Source organism: Lathyrus oleraceus, chromosome 3, assembly GCF_024323335.1.
Source record: "Lathyrus oleraceus cultivar Zhongwan6 chromosome 3, CAAS_Psat_ZW6_1.0, whole genome shotgun sequence".
Lineage (NCBI taxonomy): Eukaryota > Viridiplantae > Streptophyta > Magnoliopsida > Fabales > Fabaceae > Lathyrus > Lathyrus oleraceus.
In genome coordinates, this window is record NC_066581.1 from 33,502,073 (window position 1) to 33,528,538 (window position 26,466).

Genomic DNA, 26,466 nt, shown 5'->3' on the forward strand with positions numbered 1-26,466 from the left:
GGGTGTACTTCGGCAGAACTAAAGAGAATCTTTTTGTTCAGCTGAAGAGAGTAAGAACAAAATTGTTTGGCAGAAGTTAGTTTTATGCTCTGTCCTCTCATTTTTCTTATTTCATTGATCCTGTGTAATATTGTCTTGAAAATTAACATATTTCAATTTCGACTCACTTGTTTACGGTTTTCGAATAAAAATTGAGGAAAATTGATCTCACTTATAGATAAGATGTTTATATTCATACATTTTTGTTTGAGCCACTTTTTTTATATTGCTTTCATATTCATTTTTATCAAACCATGGTTAAGATTTGAAATATGGTTCAGTGATATCAAATGGTGCTGCAAGTAATTACAATTACATTGATTGGAAAATCACAATACCATGAGAAGAGTATAAAACCAAAAACATGATGTAATGAAGAAATCAAACCTACCAAGTAATTACAATTACATTGATTGGAAAATCACAATATCATGAGAAGAGTATAAAACCAAATAACATGATGTAATGAAGAAATCGAACCTACGTTGTTCACAAACCTATTGTATTGATGATCATGGCAACGGCTCAGCTACCAAGCATCAGAGACAGCTTGTGCACTTGATATCGTTAAATAAAATTTGATTGCATAACTTGCACACAACAATAACCCGAAAACCTAAATACAACTTGCAAAATTTTGAAACATCATGATAACTAGTGTTATTGGATAATCACAGTGAACAATATTATAAAACTCATCGACTGTACCGATATACATCTACAAAAATTTCAAACACAGAACTATCACATCTTTGCTTTTAAGGAACTGATGGGAGCAATTGAGGAAAAATTACCTAGAATTGAAGAGAAGGATGAAGTGGTGTGCACAAGGAAAGTGTCTGCATGTATATATACTTAAACTTCTTGGATTAATAATCAAAATGGAACATTGAAGTGGAATAAGAGCTCAAACACACAGCACCATATGAATATTTGGTATGAATCCACAAACAATGACTGAAAGTTGTAGTAAATAAATTGGAAAAAACAGGTTATGGAACAGTTGAAGCATATTCAAAGATAAGCAGATACTAAGGGAAATGGCATCAGGTCATAGTTATCAAATAAATACTAGCATTTATATATTGTGTGTTTCTCACCAAGAGACAATAGACTTGCTGTTGAATCTAAAAAACTACTGTTTAATGGTAACTGAGCTAATTTGTATAGTAATATTATTGTGAGAAATATTGGATAAAAAATGTAAAGAAAGTGTAAGAGAAGAAAACAGTGAACGTTGGCTTTGAAATTGGAACATCTTTTATTGCAAGATTTGTTGATATGGATGTTTCAAAGGTAGTGCCTATAACAGTTGATTAATCTATGATAAAACATGTGCTTTAAGAAGAAAAAATAGTTTGGGCGCAGCTCTAAGTAAAAAGGATCTCAAGTGTGACTAGTGCATTGTTAAAAAATTGTAAGCAGCCATTTAGTCCCACATCGATAGTGTTGTACCTATGCAATGTGATAGAAGGTTATAAATAAAAAGTGATATGCAACGTTGCAACATACTTACCTGGATGGGGTCGATGGGTGATCATGAAGGCCCATGGCCTAGGATTGTGACCTCCATTGCACTTAGGAGGGGTGCTTTCCTAAGGTCTACCCAAGTGGTGGAGCCTACATCATAATTTGTTGCTGAGGGGGCCTGCGTTCGCGCGGCCCCCACCCAATTCCAGTTCAAATTTTCTCATTTATAATATTCGCTATAGTTTGAACTTTTATTAGAGTTTTTGTTTGAAATGTCCCATTTTTCAAAATTTAATCCCAATATACCCCCTTTTGAAAAAAAATTCCAAGTCTACCCCTTTTGTAGTTGGGCCTCGTCACTTGATCTGACGAGGGGGTGCTGAAAGATATTTTGCCTCATGGGCTCGGCAAATGGAATGACGAGGGAGTGGGCGAATTTTTTTTCTTCGATGGCTCGTCACTTCAAGTGATGAGCATGTGCAGGCATTCCTTTTTTTTTTTTTTTTTTTAAATAGTATTTAATTAATATTAATAATAATTAATTAATAGTATTTAATTAATATTTTAAATAGTATTTAATTAATATTAATAATAATTAATTAATGTTATGTGCTATGTTTGGCCAACACAAAAGGAAAATTTAATCTTTATCAACAATTTTTTTATTCTTGTGTAAATGTTTGTAATATCAAAACTCTTTTTTTTATTTATAGTTTTAATTTTTGTATTATTAATATGTTAGACCAACTTGAATCCATTGAATTATGATGTAAATATTAGCAGATTTGATTTTTAATATAGGTTTTAAAAACATTGATTGATATGCCTCCACATAAATCTACATAGTTTTTGTGTTATTATTGTATTATTAATTTTATTGATTTTGTTATATTAAATTTATAATGGATTAATAATTTATAATTTATGTATAAAATTTAATTTAATATTAGTAATTATTTATGTATTTATTTAATCATTTAATAAAATGTTTTTAAATTTAATTGATTGTGTCAATTAAACTTTAAAATAGAGACTCCATTGATTCATCCCTTTCTCCCACTTTTAAAACATTGTATTTAACTTAGTTTTTTTTCCATTTGTTTATTTCTTATAAGTTATCATGTTAATTTAAGTATTAGTTTTTTAATAAGTTAGATCAACTTTTTTTAATTCATTGAATATGATGTAATGTTAGCATATTTGACTTTTAAAATAGTTTTTAAACATTAGGATATGTCAAAACTTTCAAATATCAAATTTTTAATGAAAATATCATAAAAAAGGAAATAAATAATGTGATTTACAAGAAAATTATGGATTATTTGGGATTCTTACACTCAATTAAGTTAAATAAGTAGCTTATAGAAAAAATAAAATGGATTATCATAATTAGAAAAAAGATAAAAAAAAGAAATATTTTTTTATTGTAATGATCTGACTTTCAAAGGAGTGCAATCTAAAGTTTCATGAAAAATTAAATAAATAATAATTAATGATTATTTAATTTAAACTCAAATTTGTATTCTTCAAACAATTAGCTTATAATTAGAACTAATTAATTATTTGAGCTCATTTGCTTGATTAAATAAAATATAAATGATTCTAAGATAAAGTTTTGGAAAATTAAGAGATGTGATATTTTGATTTATGTGGAGGCATATCAACCAATGTTTTAAAATTTATATCTTATAATTATTTATATTTTATTTAATTGAGTAAATGAGCTCAAATAATTAATTAACTTTTATTAAAATTTGATTATTTAGATAATATACATTTAAATTTAATTTAAATAACCATTAATTATTATTCCCTTCAACTTTATTATAAGCAAAAAATAATAATTTTTTTTATCTTAAATAAATAAATATCAACAAATTTAGACACATTTAATGTATTTATTTCAAAATCATCTCCGATAATAATTTAATTAAAATATATTAGCAATCATATTATTATTTTCCATAAAAGTTGTCTTTTATGTTAAAAATAAGACCGAAATTAAATTTAGATAATCATGTTTTTCTCCTTTAGTTATAAAAAATTATTTTTTATTAATTGGAGTTAATAGTTGATAATTGAGTATTTATTGATTCACCTAATTTATTTTTAGACAGTTTTAAATATGAAAAATTTTCTTTTTACAAAATATTTATTATTATTTTATCCTTTTTAAAGGTTTTAATTGTAATATTATTCAAATATGGAATACCGGCTAATTATTTGTAAGAAGATAGAATAAAATTTTAATTATGTTAAATCAACTTAGTTGATAGTTGTACAAAAACATCATATGAATCGTGAGAATTTAAACTTACGATAACTTATTTATTCACTTCTAAAAGAATAAATTTCAGTCATTAAACGACTTGACAAAAAAATTATAAATTTAATAAATTTCAGTCATTAAAAAAATTCAGTCTAAAAAACAATTATATTAATTATTATTATTAACAATTATTAGTATTTAATAAATTTAGTATTCTATTTCCACTTCCTATTAATTAATTATTATTAATATTAATTAAATACTATTTAAAATTAAAAAAAAAAAAAAAGAATGCCTGCACATGCTCGTCACTTGAAGTGACGAGCCATTGAAGAAAAAAAAATTCGCCCACTCCCTCGTCATTCCATTTGCCGAGCCCATGAGGCAAAATATCTTTCAGCACCCCCTCGTCAGATCAAGTGACGAGGCCCAACTACAAAAGGGGGTAGACTTGAATTTTTTTTTCAAAAGGGGGTATATTGGGATTAAATTTTAAAAAATGGGGCATTTCAGGCAAAATCTCCTTTTATTATCGCCTGAACAATTACTTTGAATTGCATCTTTGTTTCAGTTCAAATGTTTTACTTGATTCATCTCATAAACTATTATATGAACATGTTTTATTTTTGCACTATATTTTATTTCAACGGAACTTCTAAACGCAAGTTAAGTGATTGATTGAAGCAATGCTCTAACCCCAAGTGCGATGGACTAACACATATGTGGCAACAACAAAATAATGAGTCCCACATCGACAATATTATAGACTAAGGTGAGGAAGATCAAATATTATGTCGCTCTCTAGTTTAAAAGGGATTTTATTCTTAGTTTAAAAGTGGTTTTTACTATGTCAAAATGTTGTTAGTATCACACACGCACATTCTGAAATGATTTTACTACTTTTTCTTTTCTTAAGCACCAAGAGATTATTGCTTCTCTAATTAAAAATGAATTTCCTCTTACGCTTACTAAAAATATATATTTTGCAAAGGATTTCATGCCAGGTAAGGTCCGACATTATATTAATTATCCAATAAACTTTTTATATTGAATCAAGTCAACTTCACATTCTTCTGCGTTATTTGACAATTGGAGTCTTTGTTCAAATTGCAATACTCAATCTCAAATCTTTTGAGAATTTAACTAGTATATCATCTCATCTTGTGCATTTGTAGATCTCTATCGGTTCTTTGAAACTCAATGCCAACAAAAAATAAGATGTGGTCTAGATCAATCATCTTAAACTCATTTGTCGCATCCTTCTTGAATTCATTTATATAAGTTTTTTTCCCTCTACATATGACTACCGAATACTCAATCTAAAGATGTAAAAATGACTGTCTTTTTTGCTGGTGTCTATTCTCGTGTACATTTCATGCTCAAACAAATATTTGATGAAATCGATTTCGCTTTAAAAATTCATCTATTCTCTTGATGCTTGTTTAGCTCATATAATTCCTTTCTCAATTTTATGTTTCTTCACATAAAAACCAAGAGGTTGTGCGACACAAATTTTTCATTCATAATAATTCACAAATCCTTTGTTCCATAACTCTAAATTCCACTTCAACGAGTGATCTAGCAACTTCAAGTAAATAGTTTCTTCTTATGGTTAGTGATCATGAAATTATGCTTCAGTATTTGTATTCAAATAAAGACATAGTTAACCTTCATAGAGAAAACCTTGAAGATCTCTTGAAATAATATATAATATATATATATATATATATATATATATATATTATTATATATATTATATATATATATATATATATATATATATATATATATATATATATATATATATATATATATATATATATGTTTGTTGACTCATAACTTTAAAAAAAACGGGCATATCGAATGATCGTCATATGTTTAGTTGTCAGATGAGCAATAAAGCTTGACTATCCTATGGAAATTTAGTCACCAAGATTTTTAATCAATGCTGGATTATTTGTGGCAGGTGATCATACAAATACAACATCTCTCATTCATATCAGATCAAAGTCTTTGAGTAAAATCAAAGATCTGAGTCAATAATGGAGATTTAGAGCATTAAACAATAAATATGGACTCAATTGATATTGAGGCTCATCAAGATCTAACTTTTGAAGAGATGATTTCGACCATCCTCTTAGTCTTCCAAGAGAACTCCTTAGCTCTCCAAAGAGTAACCAAATTTTAATGATAATAGTGGCAACGAGTAGTCGTCTTGTTCCACGTTTTGTTTTCCTACATTAATGTGTGTTTACTTTTCCGCGTGTTTTTTCTTCATTGAATTTTAACCCTATTAAATATTAAATTATGTTTCTTAAATGGTTATTTGTGATCTATGTCATTGTGTGTCCATCTATATTTTTTATGTTTCCCTTCTTTTTGATAATGCTAAAGAGGGAGAAGTATATTTTCAAGGTGGAATAAAGTGTATTCTCTTTATTTGTGAGAGAGAGTGACCGGTCACCATTTTTGTTGTATTTATCATAATTAGGATATTAAAATACGTGATTTCACTACTACGGAAAACACATATAATGACGGTTACGAAACACATATAATGACGGTTTCAAGTCCTTTGTTAGGTAGCGTGTGGTTGTATGTATGTTGGTTTCCACAACGGGCATATGACCGTAATTTTAAGTTAGGTAGCGCGTTACCTATCACAACAATAATATTAAACAACCATTGTGATATATATGCAGGTCATGGGTTTGAAACCAAGCCACAACAACACTTTATTTGGAATATAATTAACATTTCACCACGGTTATCGAAGATGTTAATTACGAAGAAGAGAGAAAATGTGTGTTAGAGATTTGTTGTGATAGATACGAAGATACTGTCAAGAAGCGATAGCTAATTCACTTATATTATATATGAGTAAATAACTTCACCATGATTGTATTCAAAAACCCGTGATGAAACATAATGAATTTCACAACGGTTCACATAAACAACCGTGGTGATAGATATTTTAATTTTAATTTATATATTATAATTATAAGGACAATGTTAATTGTAACGAAAAATAGAAAATTGTTGGAGCTGAGATTCGAACTCTGTCACTCCATAAATGTATAATCATTGTTTATTAGTTTGACCGTAGTGCAATGTATTTTTTGTAAATATAAATAAACAAAGGGTGTCCAAAAAATGAGATATTACCACGGTTAATAGTCATACAGTTGTAGTTTAGTGACGAAAGATCTATTTTGTAGTAGTGTTTATCTGCAATTGTTATACTATTTGAGTCATCTAGGGGTAAATTGCTTTAATTCCGTAATTGGTTATGTTTCAATTATAGTGTTTTTGATCTGTTTGGGAAGGTGTTCATGTGTTTTACAGGTTTGGATAAGAAGAGAAAAGTGATTAGAGCAAAAGTCTGAGCCAGAACACAACAACGGATGATTAAAGAGAAAAAGACAAGGCAAGACTCCTCATACACGTATGACAAAGCCTATACGCGTATGCAAGTGTGATCAGGTCGATATATATATATATATATATAATATTATATATATATATATATATATATATATATATATATATATATATATATATATATATATATATAGTAACACAATTGTCCAGTGCTAAGGTTAACGTTAATAATATATGTTTCAACAAATATTTGGATTTTTCAATCACTTGCGGAGTTTAAATTGGAAATTGAATTAATTGTCTATACATTGAAGAGTGAGTTGAATTTATGGTTTTAAGTATAAAAATGGTTAGTTATTTTTTCTAAGAAAATAGTTTCTTTTTGGAATGTCATTGGACTTCATCCTTATGTAGAGAACCATGGCTATTAAAATGCAAAAGACAGGTAGTTAATGGAATTATCGGTCTCGTAATGAATTAGCCTTAGTATGTCCCATACGGTGTGTGATACGTAACATGTAGTGTGAATTATGTTAGTAAATAATTAACATTAAGCTGAAGTGCAATATTATTCTATAGTCACTAGTGTGAATTCATGTTAGTAAATAATTAGCAATATATAATGCACTTTAAATCATACTTTAGCTAATATATCATTTTGGACATTGTTGGATCATATAGTTTTTTTATATACTATTGTAGAGAATACTGGTGACTTGTGGTATGTCCAATGTCTATCTAAATAATGACTATTAGCAGTAGATAAAATAATTGTGTCGTGCGTGCTCGATCGATATTATGCTTTGTTTGTTATGAATTGCATGTGTAGACATGTTCCGTTTTAACCTTTCATGCTTTGAGTTCATCTTGTCATATATTGATTATGTTGCTATCTCATTATAGAGGGGACATGGATCCTCTGCAGTGGTTGAATGATCCTGCTCCCTCTCAGCCATTCATTTTGATTAAATATAAAAAATAATTAATATTAATTACTGCATAAATGGTTAAGATTGGAGCAGCATGCAAAACATGAGAGAGGAGTAGGAGAGGATATGTGTCCTTATAGAGGTGATTATTTTGGTGGTAATGCATGTTGTGGAGAGTCATGCATCATAGTGTGGGGACTTTGGTCCAGTTTTGGTGAGCCTTGATCCTATGTTGAGGATTCGAGTGCGACTAGCTAATTCCATTAAGGGATTAGTGAAGCGTTGCTATATTCTTAGTGTGCTCTGGTTCCAAGAGGGGATCTGATCCTATGGTGGGGATCGTGGAACGATATGAACCTGAATGTTCATGAGTGATACCGCATATATAATGAGTCAATTGTGGAGTACATTGCGTACATACTTGCATATGTAGTTGATTATTCATAATGGTGTTTGATGCGGTGTTTCGCAAGTATACGAACGCGTCAGAGTAATATAAAAGATTATCGAATCCACAGAGACCAAGTGTCAATCTATCGTTATCTGTCGTTATGGTGTTTATCAAAGGCAATCGAAATAGGTGTTTTTGGAGTGTGTGTCGCATCCACGAAAAACAACCGGCGGGCTGAAACAAACACAACACAGAGCCGCCACCGTGCGTTATTTATCCCAAAAGAGGGAAAGGAAACGCTCAGAGTAAACCTGGGAAAAGCATGGTCTCGCGACCAAAGAGAATGGGATCGGGAGTCGGTTACGCAAGGGGAAGGTATTAGCACCCCTCACGTCCGTCGTACTCGACGGGATCCACGCTCTAAAGATAGAAAAAGGTTGCTAAAACAAACATCACACACACACACTGAAGACAACACAAGTGGGAGAAGAGGGGAGAGGGCTCGCTAGGACATCACATCCTATGCCTACGTATCTCGTCTGGAACGAGAATCAGAGCTGCCGTAGTTCGGCTCACGCACGCCGAAACAAAACACACGCAAAAAGGCAAACATGGAACCCGAACGCCAATCGCTGGACTTACATCGGCTTCCGAATCAAACAAACACACTCAGGATACGGACAGCCAATCGCTGGTCTTACATCCATATCCTGAGACACAAGAAGAAACAAACAACAAGTTACTAAGGAGTCAGGCACTCGAGCCTAGCAACTGTCAAGCAAACACACACAAAAAGAAAAAAAGTGCCCGGAGAGACCTCGCACGGTCTCCTGCCTACGTACCTCATCTGGTATGAGGATCAGGGCGACGTAGTTCCCCTGAACGGGAAAGAAATTCTAACCAGATACAAAGGGAGACGCACTACTAGGGAGCTGGACTCGAGCCTAGATGTTATCATGCATCATTGCCCTATGTTATGGTTTCTATCTACTTGCACAACAACAAGCTAATCCTAACCAGGAAAAAGCAAAGCATGCAAGCATAAACAAAACAAATCAAACATTCACAGTTAGCACACACTATATACAGACAGATGTGGGCTCAATCAAGGGTTAAGTTGCAAAAGCAACACAACTGTGTCAGGGTGGAGTTAGCTCTTAACCCTGACATTGAGAGTCAGGGTGAAGCCAGATGAAAGGTGAGTGAAGATTAGACTTCACAGCTCTTATCCCTGGCCAGGGAGAGCTTCAGACAAAGAAGTGTGGGTCCAGAAAGTGGGAACCCTTCTACACTGATGACTCTGACTCAACTGTACAACTGTACAAGATCTTGGGTTAATGTCCCAATGCATCAACACAGTGGTGTGAGCAGAGGGACGACTCAACAGAATAGCGGGAGATAGATTGCATATCTCTTTTATCCGCCAATTGCCTTTACAAAGGTCTTTTCCTGCTTGGGGACAAAAATAAACAAGCACAAACATTGCCTCTTAAGGAGGACTTCAGACAGGTGCCTGGCCAAGTAACAGGCCAGGTCTTCCAGACTACATGGAGAAAAGCAATTCTACCTCAATTGGTTTACACAACCAAGCAGCAGCATAAGCAAGTTCTCAAGGAACTATTAGCAACTAATGTACCTGAAATCAATCAAATATAATCAGTATACCAATCACAAAGTCAAAACAGACAAGATAAAAGCCAACAGACAATGCAATCAATCACATGTGCAAAGCACAAGCCCAAAGCAAGTGAGCTAAGCATCCTACAAAACAAACAAGTTAGTTCACAACAAGCAACCAAACTCAATCAACTTGCATTAATCTCCTTAAAGCATTTGCCTCTTAACCTGAAAAGCCAAACTCAAATATGAGAACCAAGACCACTAGGACAAGCCTAGGGTCAAAAGGAGATCAAAAATCCAAAACAGCAAGTGAAAATTATCCAAAATCACAATCAAACAATCAAGAAACCAACCCAAGTGATTCCACATTCAAATCATTCATCATTATTATTTCATGAAGGAAAAGGCACAACACATGCAATTTGCAACCTCAAAGGACCAAACAGAATGATCACAATCAAATCAATATCAAAACAGCTCAATAAATTCCACAAAAATTCAAGCTCAAACAGCATCCATAACATGTCAAGCATACCAAATTTCAGCTCATTTGGATCAAGGGAAGTAGGTTAATGAAATTCAGAAAGTCAACACAAATTCAAGCAAGCTCATACATGGCATCAAAACAAGCATCAACTTCAACCAATCATAAAACAGCAATCAAACATGATAAATGAATGAGACCAAAGCCAAAATGCTCTTCAAGATGTCTACAATACACATGTCAAATTTCACATCTATCCAATTAATAACCAGAATTTCACACAGCAAATACAAACATGTCTCATAAAAAGTCAACAAATGACCAAACAGGGGAGAAAATTCCAATCAAATAGGAAATGCCATCAATAATTCCAGAAAAATACACATATATTCACAACATTCATATGCTCAATCATGCAAAAATTCAGCTCAATCCAAGGTCCACAAGCATAGCAAATGAAATCATGAAGTTGACATAACATAGTCTGACACACATTGTCACACTCAACTTGATCACATCATATCTACCAAACCAGAAACTCAAAAATAGCAAACTATACATCAAAATCACCAGGAAAGAGTCAAGAACATGCATGTAAAAGTTCATGAATTTCTAATGAAACATCAAGATTTTATGATCAAAATGGTGAGCATGGTACACAAATGACACATTCAAACAATCCCTAGGCATTTAATTTTTCCACACGTGCACAAAAATATTAAAAATCATCATAAAAAAGTACACATCACAAGGAGAATGGTGAAAAAAGTCTCATCAAATTTGGATTAAAATTGGAAGAGTTATGAATTTTTAATCATGAATGATCAAAGTGAAATAAAATGGAAAAAAAGAAAATGAAATAATACAAATTAAATGTCACAATGGCAAATGCGTAATTATTGAGTCCAGAAAATGAAACGCGGCGTTTTGTTTTATTGCATGGCAGCATGTGATTGGTCAGGACTCGCGGGAAACAGAAATTTGAACTCAAAGCCAGGAAAAATGGATCAAACACCAACTGGAAACGAGTTCTTCAATTATTCATACATTCATCATCTCCAGAAATCGTCAAGAACAAATTTAAACCAAATTCAACAATCTTTATATCAATGAAATCCTCGTTCAATGTACATCATGGATATGAACTTAATTTGACCTAATTCTAACTACACAGCATGAATCGATCAAAACAACATTTGAACATCAAACTTCAATTCCAGATTTCTTCCTTAATACTCAACCAAAACACACAATTCAAGTTTCATTCTACTCTACACTAGGAGATCTATCAAAGCCATGTGTTAATTTCAAGAATTGGAAAATTCGAGATCTCACCTTATGAATGTGTAGAAGCTGCAATCGCGTGTTTCAAGGTCCACAAGATGAAAACAGAAGTTGATTGAAGCTTAGGAAGATGATTGAAAGAGGTTTTGTAGCTCCAGCATGCTCCAGTTCCAAAATCCTTTAAGATGCCATGGATGATCAAGGTGATGACAATTCCAATTCCTCAAGCTTGACCACGATTTTGTTGCAAACAGTCCTTCACAAGCACTTGGAGATGATGGATCAAACAAGAATGCACACGATGGATGATGAATTTGCAATGAAAAATGATGAAAAAGTGTGAAAAGGTTTTGAGAAAATTGGAGAGAATTTGGATGAAAAGTTTGTTAGATCTGAAAAGTGACTTGTGATTATGCATTTTCTGTTATGATTATGCCTTTATACCATGCCTTAATCCAAGTGTTAATCACAATTAACAAAATCCAAGTGAAATTAGCAAAAATGCAATTTATGTCAAATGGCCAAAATGTCCTTTTCCAATTCAGCCAATGTAACGGTACAAAAACCATTCAAGCAAGTCCAAAATGATGTTTAGAATGTGTTGGAATTGGTTTTGTATGGAAATCACATGTATTTTTCAAATTGACCTTTTTTCCCACCAATTTTCAAAATGAACACTTGAAAAATGGCCTTTTTATGTGAAGGTTTTCAATGAAATGTAATGATGCAATGTGATAGTACATGTCAAATGTGGTTTGCTCAAAGAAAGATCACCCAATTTGGCTATTCCATTCAAAAGTTATGCCACTTTGAATATCAACTTTTTTGAAAATGATTTGATCATAACTTGCCAACCACACATGAGAAATTCATGTTCTTAGACTTTTTGGAAAGGTGAGAGCAAGATATACAACTTTCATGTTGAACAAAATTTCATTTGAAGCATTTTTGGACACGTAATTTTGGGGTGAAAAACTTTCCATTTTTGGCAATTTTCAATTACAAGTCACTTTCTATTTTTGGAAAGTTTCCATCTGACTTTATTTTCTCCATTCTCGATGTTTGAAATGTCAAATGAAACTTGTTTAGACATGAATGAAGTGTCTCTAACCCTTTCCCACCTCCAAATCCATCAATTCAGGCACAGTTGACCACAATTGACTTTTCTTACTGTTAGATGAATCTGGCTATGCATTGATCCACTTGAGCCTCAAACTCCTGATGAAATGGCTCAATGATGAAACCCTAGCTTCCATAAGCTCAATATAATCATGAAATGATCCCCATATCCATTGAAAACCCCATCTCCTTGCCAAGATCTGATTGGCCTAATACAACTGATTAGGGTTGACCAGAGGTCAAAACCCTAATCTCAAGGTATCTGATCAATCTCTTGGTTGATATCAAGACCATGATGATGATGATGTAGCATTGCAACCAAGATCAAGCTCAATCTCCTTGAGAAACCATGAAACCCTAATTTGAATTACCAACCCTTAGATGATTAGTGATCAATTCAATCAATGAAACCCTCAGCTTGCATCTCAACCTCTTTTATCTTCTGATCAAGACTTAGGAGGATGACTTGCTCAATGTAGCCACATGATATGCAATTATGCAATGCCTAATGACCTACAAAATGATATGCAATGCCCAAACTAGTCCCAAGAGAGGAGGGCAAATTTTGAGGTGTTACAGTGTGCAATGAAAAAGTAAAGTGTTGAATAAAGATTAATTAATAAAGACAGGGTCAAATGTAATTTACATAATCAATTGATAATCCAAGTACTTGCTAATAGAGCTACTTATGGGCAGTGTTTCCTACTTTGAAAAGAACTAATTTAACGGGAATTGTCGCTTTCGCGTATTCAGAACCGAGTTGTACTCCCTAATCAAACCCTCTTATTGTCACTTATAAAAAGGCGCGCATTGCGTTAGAGTAGTAAACCTATTTTTAACAAATATAGTATCTTGACTAAGTTGAAAAGTATTATAACCTGGATTTCTTAACCAAAAGAGGTTCTTACGAACCAGACTATAAACTTATAAACGCGTCCGAAAATAGTTTTAAAATCTCTTTTCTTCTTAGTGTTAAAATCTCCTAATGAACTAAACAAAGCGCTTTCGCTGTTTTTGAAATAGTTAAAAACAATTAAGTTTAAAAAGACGTTGGACGGCTTTCGATCTTACCCAACGGAATTGAAGTGCGGGAAAACTTAAGTTGAAAGTTAAAATAGCCCTTAAGTGTTTCTACGAACAATTGTACGGATTACTGGTTCAATTACGATCCTTACATTCTAACCTTATAAATTTAGTTAGACATGGTAAAGTAAAAGTGCATTAAAATAAATAAAAGTAGTGCGAGTGCGGAAAGTAAATAATTTAAAGCGAGTGCGAGGAAATAAATAATTTAAAGCGAGTGCGAGGAAATAAATAAAGTAAAGCGAGTGCGAGGAAATAAATAAAAGTAAAGCGAGTGCGAGGAAATAAATAAAGTAAAGCGAGTTCGAGGAAATAAATAAAAGTAAAGCGAGTGCGAGGAAATAAATAAGATAAAGACAAGTAATAAAAACCTGCTTCAATCGGAGGGTTGAATAAATTGCGAAGCGGAAATGAAAATGGCGGCAGGATTAACTTCCTTCCAAAGTGCTCCAAACTCGATTACAAACTCTATCACAGACTTGATTACACAATTGTGGTAACACTCCAATGCGAAGCGATTACCACTTTATAAAACTGAATATATGCCTAAGTGAAACAAAATTGCTCTGAGTTTGCCTCTGCTCTAAGTTTGGGTGATTGTAAAAGTGAATTCGAGTTTCTATTTATAAGCAAGTAAAAAGATGGAAATGACTTGGATGCCCTTCAACTTGAAAATGGGAGGGAAACTATTTTCCTCTTGTGGTGCCCGCCACAAGGCCATGGCGCCCGCCACAAGGCCAATCTGAGGCGCCTTAGTGGAGGTAGTGGGGAACGTGGGAGTTGAGGGAAGTTGAGCTTGGACACGTCATGGCAGGGTCTATGGCGCCAGCCATGGGGTAGGCCACAAGTACAAAATGCTGAATTTTAGGGTTTTTAGCTCTTTTTCACTCCTTTTCTCGATCGGGGCTCCGATTAAAGTAAAAACCTGAAAACAAAGGAAAACATAGCAATAACACAACAAAATAACAATAAAACATCTAGAATGCATGTGAAATCGGAGTCGAAAATACGGTAAATTTCAGTGTTATCAAACTCTCCCACACTTAAACCTTTGCTTGTCCTCAAGCAAAACATTAAAAAGCTCATAAAAGAAAATTTGTGTAAACGAGTGCTTCAGGTAAAAATTCCAAGTTCAAGTCGGGAAGCAGTGATAGGTACTAACTGAGTGAACTAAGAGTATCATGATGACACTAATCCGCAAATACGGACATAAACTTCATTCCTATATTAACCAACCCATATTATCCCACAATACCTAGGCCTGCCTCTTCATCTCTTTTTGTGTCCTTTTCATTCAGGCGCAATCACATTAAGCCCGTTATCCGTACATGCTTCGTAGTAGAGTGGCCTGTTAGTGATTATGATCTGAGCATGGGTTTTCTGGCACATAAATATGTGTAAACCCTTTTATTAGACCCAACTGTAGTTGTGGGGGATCGGATCGTAATCCGCCCTACCGAGTTCAGTGCCAGATACCTCTGAACCAACTAACAGTGGGTAAGTTTTTCTTTTTCTTTTTCTTTTTCTTTTTCTAGCAAATTTTTACAATTCTTTGGTTTAAATGACTTTGTGAGGGTCACCTATACCGGAGTTGCCTTTTTGCTTTCTTTTATTTTTTTGTTTTTCTGGATCATTCACTTATTTGCATCGGTCCCCTACGTAGAGGATGCGTAGGCCGGAGCTGACTGCTGAGATAAACTACTGAGGACTTATACGAAAATGATGATTAGGGCCATGGTATATGGGGTTTCGGGAGTGGTTCCTATATTTACAAGGTCTATGGTGCTAAAATAATACTGATGTTTCGCAAAGTTCTCCCAAGTCACCGCATCCTTACTCAAAACATGTATTTAAAACCTGAAAACTCTCGGAATAACACTATTTTCTTTCAAAAAAAAAAATTCTTTTTTTGTGTGGGGCTAAAGGTATGGGGAGGTAGGATTGTACTAAAGATATACTATATTTGGTGACTCGTCAGACTCATGCATTATACTAAAAAGCAAAATAAACAACTAAAAGGAAATAACAATAAATAAACTATCTAAAAACAGTAAAGAAAAAGCGATAAAGGAAAAAACGAGAAAAGCAATAAAGAAAAGACGATAGAGTCTCCTCCCACACTTAAATCGAACATTGTCCCCAATGTTTCAAAATTAGATAAGGGAAGAGTTACTTGACAACCTATTGCTGACCACTAGTGCCCTCGCCATCCTGAGGTGGACGACGGGATCGGGTACGACGACGGTCTCTCTGATCCATCCTCGCCTGCAGGGCATCCTGAGCGGTCCTCACCTCTCGAAGGTTACCTATAATGGAACCTTGAGTGGCTTCAATTAGTGCCATGTGTCTCTGGTGGTAGTTTTGTTGACGGGCTTGTGTATCAGTGATCGTTTGCAGGGACTGTAGAATAGTGTCATAGGACCTGTCTGTCCTCCGCTGTGACTCTCGCATGAAGTTCATGTTATCCGTCATTTGTTGCTGGATGGTAGAGAGTAGGTCATCACGCCTTTGCTCTCTAGCCATGTGGTCACGCCACATCTCCTCTGTAATATAGAAGCCAGGAGTGGTACCTGCAGAAGAAGAAGATGGTGCGGTGTGTGGTGGTGAAGGATGATGGGGGGACACATGGGGTACGGGAGATCTCTCTCTCCGATCATATTCATCATCAGTGTCATGTCCCGCCTCATCAGGAATGTTAGGAGGAAGAGGACCCAAAATAGGTGGAGCATCTAAAGCGTAGGTCCAATTCCTTTCATCTCGTACATCTGTACGTCTAGTGCACGGTAAAACAACAGAAGGGATGGCTACACCATGAACCATAAGCATATAGCCTCCTTCTCTCCTCGAGCGACACAGTTTCATGTCTCTCAGAAATTTTAGGTTAATTGTGCAAGGAGGTAGGGGGTCTAGGGTAGCCATCTCATCGTTCAGGTTAAGCGCCCGAGCAATAGATGTAATCAATCCACCAAAAGAAATCGGTCCCGCTTTATTCAAAGTTAAAGTCATATGAGCAAGCATAAACGGGACCGAATTAATACGTCTATTTGTGAGGCTCCCTTGTAAAAATAGAAGCTCTCTAGCATTAACCTTATTTGGATTCTCCCGGCCAAAAATAGTGCATGCCAACAGATATCTAAAAACTTTGATGGTCGGGTTATGGATAGTTGAGGCAAGAACTCCTTCAAAAGAGTTTATGGAAGTATTTGATAAACGCTCCCAGAAGGAAAATACCTCAACAGACCATTCGGAATCCAAAGGGGCCTCACAAATAGCACCGTCCCCATGAGGGATTCCTAACAAGCTGGCTAGTTCGTCGGTACTGAATTGGTATTCAACAGCAAACATTCTAAATTTGACAGTACCAACTGTGCTAGCAGTGTTAGGGTTGACAATATAAATTAAGGAACTCAAAAATTCAATTGTCAACCGCTCATAGGTAGGTTCTTTATTGGAAAAGAAATTATGCAAACCTAAATTATCTAATAAATGAAATATGCTATGATAGATACCTAAAGTGTAGAGACAGTTTTCGTCAACATACCTTGTCGGGAGGATTTCCCGATTTTGCAACCGTTCAATAGTTTTTCTTTGTCTATCCCCCGGTTTCCCTCCTCGAAGAATGAATCCGTTAAACTCCATTTGAAAAGCTCTTGAAAAGTGATGAAGAAGATGAAGTGGTTTGTGAAAAGGTTGGATTTTTACAAAATTCGACGGATGAAATCGAAAATGGAAATTGGAATAATGATTTGTGTGGTGTGGTGGTTAGAAAAGTATGAGCTTTTTGTGGGTTCAAGGATGTTTTTCCAAGGTGAAAAAATGGGTTTGGAAGGTTGTAAGTTGTAAAAATGGTGAAGAAAGTGGTTCTGCCCCGACCTTTTACAGACGCTGTGGCGGGCGCCACAGGGTCTATGGCGGGCGCCACAAGGCAAAATCTGGCTGGGCCGGATTTTGGTCCTTTGGCTTGGGCTTCTCTTGTCTTTTGGCTTTGAGGGGTCCGGATAGCATTTGTCTTGTGATTTTCCTAGTATCTTTGACTTGCATAATTTTATAAAGGTAAAAAAAATAAATAAAAATGAAACAAAAACAAAAACAAAAATTAAATATAAATAAATAAATAACTGAAAAGTTAAAATGCAAATAAAATAAACATAGAGCATATATAGATAAAAATAGAAATACTAATGTATAGATTTTATATAATATTCCAAATGCAATAATATAAGATGAGTTATGTAAATACGAGAAATATAAAAAGGAGATAAAATAAGATTAAATGGTGAGATCATATAGTGGGGATGTCATCTTCCTGAGAGGAACCACAGAGCATGGCTACCTTTTGCTTGAGCTCTGCGATCTCCTGATATAGAGTGTCGGCTTCAGTAGCATGGGTGAGATCAGATACTCCCATCTGTAAAGTGAGGTCTGCCACCTCCTGTCTAAGCTCTGCGATCTCTCTACGACACTCGACAATCTGAGTGCGGATGTCGGGGGTCTGCAATGAAAGATTATTAGAGAAAATAGTGATTCTGGGAGATGGTGGTGTAGGCGTGTATTCAGCAATGGGTGGTGATCTGGGTTCCTCGACGGTCTCTCCCTGGCCCTCCAGAGCATAACTCCAATTCGCTGGATCATGCACACTGGTCATCGTAGGATCTGGCAGTGTGAAATAGTGAATAGCCTCACTGTCGACTAGCAATCGGAACTGACATGGGTGGAAATAGGCTCTCCTCATCAACCCTCTGGTCAAACAGAAGTCGATGTCCATGATAGTGTACCCACAGTAGGTCCGAAGATGTAACAACTTGCGAGACAGACCTAAAGCGACTGCAATCTGCGTGATGATTCCGCCAACATGGTGTTCGCGGTGTATTTTGGCGAACAACCTATGGTTTTCCAAAACTTGTAGAATTAGGTTACTTGCAGGATCAACCACACAAATCCTAGGACATGTGCAAATCTAAATAATTTTGTAAATCTCTAGAACGCCTTTTGTATCTTTCATTTTGCTTATCAAATCTTTTATGTCGAAAGGTGTCGATTAAAAACGTTTAAATAGATGTAAATTTGACAAGATAAGATAAATGGCAGAAAATAAATAACGAAACATAAAGTGTCGAAAAATGAGATGCAGAAAGATAATTGACTAGTAAATGTAAAGAGAAATAGGTAAAGGACTTTGAATTTTATAAAGCAAAACTTTGAAAGGATTGGTGTTTGTTTACACATACATGTTCCAGATATGACTCTTTTCTCTCACACGGGTACTTTGAGTATTTGCAGGAATCTTGTACAAGTAATTTTTCACACACTTTTTTCTGATAACAACTATCCTATTTATATACAAACAAAATAACTGTTATTAACGAACAAATCCTAAAACTGTGACACTTGGCTTTCTTCCTTTCGCCAGATGCTTCCACGCGTCTTCTGCCAAACGTCACGACTCTTTTGAATTTAAAATCTCACTTTATGTCGAAATGATGTCTCTTTCCAGACTTTGTCGAATTGTCGAAATACCATCAACTGAACTATTAATCTCATGACGTCATTTGTCGAAAGGATCATTCTGCATACTAAATCTCACGGCGTCAAAAACGCATGTATACAAATTGCCCTCCAACAAAGATGTTTTGACTGTTTTGGAGAAACAGTCATTTGTTGTCAACCAGTGTTTTGATGCCATGTCATTTAATTTCATTATTCCCAAGTTTTTGTAATCTCAATTTCCAATACAGATTTCATCATTACACTTTCTCCAAAATGTCACGTCTAGCCCACGTTCAGAGTCTACCTCCATCATTTCCTAACATCATGGTCTCTTTTCAACTTCCAACTCTTCAACATTACCATGAAAATCGGCCACGTGTCCCACTATCATCATTAACATTTTAAAGCGTTTTCATCATCTTCCTCCTATAAATACCCATAAACCTTTTTTCTCTGAACTCTTTTAACGCTTCAGAATCTCCTTTCTTCATACCCATTTCTTAAACCTTCATATTTTTTGAGAAAAATCCTTTGTTCTTCCTAACAAGCCTTCAAGCAGTAAGCATTCCAAGAAGAAACAAGATCCAACTCTTTCCCCTGCACATGATTTGAAGGTAGCAATGACTATTGGAAATCAACAGTATGTTCCCGAACCTCCAAATGAGAAAGAAAAAGAATGCATCTACAAGTCCCAGGTATTTATTCCTGTTTTTATTTCTGGAAACTGTCACGCTATGTTAGGTCCCCTCCCAAATCCAGAGATTAAACCAGAACGTTTAAGAGAATTTTTTCCAACTTATTTTCATACCAAACCCATAGGCGCTGGAGTGAAACCTCAACCTAAAGAGAAAATTGTAGAACAAAATGACCCATCGAGTTCGACGGATGTTGGAGAGTTGAACTTAACCTATTTGAATTACAACAGGATATTTAGAACTTGCCCATGGTCGAAGGATCCTTCAGATTACTTATCTTGGCTAGATAAAGTTGAAAGGATAAAAGGAGATTTTTGGAAAGAAGTAGGCATTTTCGACCTTATTCAGTTGTCGAGAGTAGGACCTAATGTCTGCCCTAATATCCTTTTGGCTTCCCTCTACTTCTGGGACAGCACATATAACACCTTTCATCTTCCTTGTGGAATGGTTATGCCTACCCTTTTCGATGCAGCAGCCATCGTTGGCCTTCACCTCAACGATATAGATTTCGACCCCACTCTCCTGAACGAAGATACCATCGCTTTCGGAACTAGCCTCGCCCCATACTCTTTATTTACGTCCTATTATCATGACAAGAGCACCACTGAAGTTTCAGATGTCGAACACATAGCTTTTCTAACTCTGTGGCTATCCAAATATGTGTTTTGCTCTCGTTCCCTCCAGGTTGCTAAGAGGTTCATCACCATGGCCAATCAGCTTCACGCAGGCACTAAACTATGCTTGAGTGAAATGATTTTGGCGAACCTTTACGAATCTCTGAGTGAGAGCGTACATCTTTTGAAAACCATCAAAACCCAAGGTAAAATCAATTTATCAGGACCTTTTTGGCTTTTACAACTGTGGCTCAATGCCACATTTGAAGCTTCTCTCCCTGTAGAGCCAAAGGTAGATGAAGAAGAAGTGAAAAGCAGGACTGTCGAATGGCCAAGGTTGGTGCAACTAACGCCAACTGATGAAGGGATTAGCCTTCGACAAGCTTTCAAAATCTATGTCATGATGTTTGCCAAGAGATATCAGTTTACTTCGACCATGGCACCTTTTGCTGATAGAAAAATTTGACCTAAATGGTTTACCCAACAACTGCCTTTGGAAATGCAGAAGGATGAAAATATATTTCTGAATGTTTGGGAATCATTTTTAACCCCTAGGCTCCTTTTTTCTTATCGTAACGCCACTAAAACCCAAATCGCTTTGATAGTTTATCAGCCCAACCTTGTTTCTAGACAGTTTGGTCTGATCCAGATAAAACCTCGACCTATATTCCCCAAGAAAGGATCCATCATCTTTTACAACTCCCTTCATGCTAAAGATGAGGGCAAAGAACTGTCGAAGAAACTGACTGATGACTCTCTCGACATCCGGCCAGTGATCTTTCGACCATCATTCCTATGTACTCCTGAGTTCGATGAGTGGTGGAAGGCTTATTACACTACCAGATTTTTTGACGTAGCTGCCTTTGGTACACATTTAACAAATGCCTTCGCTTTTGTGCAGGATCGGACGAAAAAAGGTATTCAAAGACACATTAGAGAAATGCAGAAATTTCAAAAATATTTCGAAACTGTGTATAAACCTGATGATCTTAGTCGAACCATACACGAAGCAGCAGCAGGATTAAAACGTAAATTGACGGAGAAGTTTGAAAAATTGTCATTGCCTTCAAACGTTCGACCAGAGGCGCGCTATGACCTGGCTTTCAGTTGTCATCCACCAAAATTTCCTCCTTTGCCAACTGCTAAATTTGGCGTGGCTTTTAGCCCTTCATTTCCAGATTGGTTCGTTTGTGGGGACTTTATGAAAATTCTTCGTCAACAATAACAAAAACCTGCTGAGCGTGTGGTTCCGACTAAGTATCATCTGGGCGAATACCAAGGACACCTTCATATTGGAATAGAACACGTTCACGTGGAAGATCCCTTTCTTGAAGGTGTTCACAGAAAACATGATTTTTCCTTTTGTTATTCTAACTGTATTATCATGTTCTCTTATATCTGTTTCTGAATCTTCTTTCTTTCCTTAGCCGTGAGGATTCTTGCCAAGAAAACTTCTGTCGAAGCGTCACCAAGTGCTGCTAAGAAACATTCGACAAAGGTACAACCCTTTTCTCTTCTCATTTATTCTTTTTCCTTTTAAGAAACTAACTGGCCTTGGTCTGCATGACTAGGTAAGTCGAAAACCCCCAACAGACCAAAAGAGAAAGAGTGAAGAGGAGACAGAAGAGGATAAAGTTCCTAATGAAGAATCTGGTGACGAATCTCCAGAGCTAATCCCCCCTCCTCAAAAGAAGAAGAAAATCACGAAGGTCTCTTCCCAGAGATCCATTGTTAAATCCACTAGAAAGGATTCTGCAAGTACTCCCACTGTTAAACTTCAGTCGAAGGATACAGAGAGTGGGAAATCTAGTTTTAACACTGAGATTCCTGAGGTATGTCTTTACTTCGACGGTATATATTCACCTTCTTTGCATCTCTTTCTTCTAAATCTTAGAATTATTTTCAGGAACAAATGGCTGTCGAAAAAAGTCCTGAGAAACTTCTGGAAGAAACAGTCCAAGAAGAAGATATCCCCCCAAGTGATCATGACAGGCAAACCGTAGCAGAATTCGACGCTACAATGGGTGAAGCTTCTGAAGACGAATCTCCTCCTCATCCAGGATTTGGTGCTGCAGCTCATGGTGATGATACTGGCATGGAAGCTAGAGTCGAAAATGATCATGAAGATGAAACTGCCCAAGATAGGGGAGACCAGTCGAAACAAATGGAGGCTGAGAAAACTTTAGAGCGAAACACTCCACCAGCTCTTGACCAGACCCCAGGAAGTGGCAAATCAACTGGTTCGACTAGTTTCTCTCGCGAGGAGCTTGAAAATCTCAAAGTGCAGAGACCCTTAGAGTATCTGAAGGCTATGCTTAGTACTCGTTTTAATTTTCAAGATTCTTCACAGAGCAGTTCGACTACTTCTGGGGCTACTTCTGAAGCACCATCTCTTGGCAACATGTTGACCAAGATTAAGACGAAAATCCTTGATGTCGATTTGTTCAAAGTCTTGGAAGAAAACTCCCTTGCCCATATTGACCTCAAGAATTTTTTTGAAGTAAGTCAATGTCTTGGAAACTTCTGCTGAGGTTGGCAGTTTTGTGATGGAGCTGACGACCCTTATTGACTTGGCAACTGCAGACCTTCATCGTCAAAGAGATCTTACCCAACAAATCTCCTCAAAATCTGAAGCTCAAACTGCTGAATGGAACGCTGTTGCAACTTCGACTGACAAAGTTTCAAAGCTACAGCAGCTTTCTAAAACTTACATCAAAGAAGTTGCTGTTTGTGATGATAATATCCAGAAATGGGAAAAACAAATAACAACACTTAAAGAGAAGATCTCTCAAGAGAAAAAACGCAAGGCATCTATACAGCAACCTAAGCATACTGAGATTGACGACGAACTAAAGGCGGGTATTCGACATGCAGAAAAGGGCCAGCAACTTAGTCAAGAGATTGAGACTCTCTCTACTCACAAAAGTCTTTGTGACCATCGACTCCAGTTTCAGAGGAAGAAATTCGCCACGTTGAAAGAAACTTTTGCTAATCTCAATATGTAGTCGAATTAATTTTAACAATTCTCAGCCCTTTGAGGCATTCTTGTAATAACTTTAGTGCCATTTTCACTTGGCAGAGCTATCACAATTATGTTTTCAATTATTCGACTGTTATTTTTACTTCCTGCAATATTGGCTTATATTTTTTCAAATATTTACCATTTATCTTTAGGATTCTCTCATCTTTCCCTATTTCTTCAATCTCATACGCGCCATTTAAATTTTTTTTCAAAATTTGGAAAGGTCCTTCCCACTTAGGAGACCATTTTCCCATTAACTTATCTTTCCGATCCATAGGAAGGATTACTTTCCAAACAAGATCACCAATTAAGAAGGTCTTGAATTTTACTTTCTTATTGTAAAACTTTTCGACTCTTTCTTTTTGTCTCTTTAATAGATCTAGCGCACGCAGTCTTTCTTCATCCAGATCAACCAATTCGTCCATCATCATGCTCCAATATATATCTGATGGGATTTCATGATGCCTTTGCACTCTAACTGACTGCAAATATATTTCGACTGGTAAAACTGCATCATGTCCGTAAGTCAACTTAAATGGAGTCGAATTTGTTGCTTCTTTTGCAGACGTTCGACAGGCCCACAAAACTTGATCTAAAGTTTTATGTCAATTTCTAGGTTTTTTCCCTACATGCTTCTTGATCAAATTTATCACTACCTTGTTGGCCGCTTCAACCTGCCCGTTGGCTTGAGCATAGTAAGGTGTCGAAGTAAGGAGTTTAAAACCTGTTTCTTGTGCAAATTTCTGCATGTTTTTACCGGTGAACACAGATCCTTGGTCTGTTGTTATCGTTTCAGGTATCCCAAATCTGTAAATTATGTACTTTTGGATAAAATCTATGACTGCTTCTTGATCCACATTTACCAATGGTATAGCTTCAATCCACTTAGTGAAATAGTCTATCCCAACCAGAATGTACCTTTGCCCTTTTGACGAGGCTGGTCGAATTTCACCGATCAAGTCCAAAGCCCAACCTCTAAATGGCCAAGGCTTTATGATTGAATGCAACTCACTTGCAGGAACATGGGGTATGCCTGCATGTACTTGACATTCCTGACAACCTTTTGCAAATTCGACACAGTCCTTCAGCATTGTTGGCCAATACATTCCTTGTCGAAATAATAACCATTTCATTTTATGACTTACTTGGTGTGCGCCACACGCTCCAATGTGCACGTTCGACAATGCTATGTATGCTTCATCTTCACCTAAACATTTCAACAAGCCTCCTTCTGCAGTCTTTTTGAACAATTCGTTTCCAAAAAAGTACGTAACTCAAAGCCCTGTATTTTATCTTTCTTTCTGCTTTCTGATTTGGGTCTTGTAGATAATTCTTGATGGGCTTTCTCCAGTCTGCAATTCCTGAATCATATATATTGAATATCTCAAAATTTTCTTCGTCACCGTATCCTAATCTTATTGACTCCAAATCTGATGGAGACAACTTGGTGGATGCGACTCTTCCTCTGACTTCGATAGCCTCTTCTAACTTTTCCTTCGACACTTTGTATCCAGACGCTATTTGAGCAAGATCATTTGCCTCTTGATTCTCCAGCCTGGGGATGTGCCTTAAGGCCACATTGTCGAATTCCTTGAGAAGTCTATTAGCTATTACAAAGTACATGATTAAATTCTCCTTCACACATTTATATTCTTTAGTCAACTGCTTTATCACCAGTTCAGAGTCGCCCATTATTTCGACTCTTGTTGCCCCCAATTTCAACAAGATTTCAAGTCCAGCAATCAAAGCTTCATATTTTGTTTCATTATTTGAACACAGACTTTCAACTTTGTACTTGAATTTTGTTGGAATTCTGTTAGGAGAGATAATCAACATCCCAATGCCAGTTCCATTTTTATGACTGGAGCCGTCGAAATACAGTTTCCATGGTTCTAGTTCGACATATTCTACTTCTTCGTCTATAGAATGGTCAGCTATAAAATCAGCAACCACTTGTCCTTTCACAGCCTTTAAAGGTAGATATTTCAAGGAGTATTCTATTAATGCTAAAGCCCATTTTCCAATTCGACTATGTAAAATAGATTTAGATAACATATATTTTATTACGTCGAAATGGGAAGAAATGTATACATCAACAGGTTTTATATAATGCTTTAATTTCATACAAGAGAAATATACACATAAACATAGTTTTTCTATAATACTATATCTAGTTTTAGCATCATTCAGGACTCTACCGAGATAATAAATGGCCCTTTCGACGCCATTCTCATCTTCTTGACACAACATACTTCCTAATGTTTTGTCTGACGCCGAAATGTACAATCTCATACTTCTTTTTCTACAAGGAGACATTAGGATTGGGGGACTAGCCAGGTACTCCTTGATTCTGTCAAAGGCAGCTTGCTGTTCTTGCCCCCACGCGAAGTCTTCCTTCTTTAGTCGAAGTAGAGGAGAGAAAGCTTGGGTTTTTCCGCTAAGGTTGGAGATAAATCTTCTGAGGAAGTTGATTTTCCCTAGCAGAGACTGCAACCCCTTTTTCGTTGATGGCGCTTTCGCCTCCATTATGGCTTTGGCTTTGTTCTCATTTATTTCGATCCCCTTCTTGTGGACCATAA

General features: G+C 35.7%; 1 non-coding gene across 1 annotated transcript; it reads left to right on the forward strand.

Moving 5' to 3' along the window:
- The first annotated feature begins 1,547 nt into the window (after nt 1–1,547).
- LOC127132876 (U1 spliceosomal RNA) lies at nt 1,548–1,708 on the forward strand. The gene has a single exon (XR_007806882.1). It is a non-coding gene; the product is annotated as a U1 spliceosomal RNA (small nuclear RNA).
- The last annotated feature ends 24,758 nt before the right edge of the window (nt 1,709–26,466 follow it).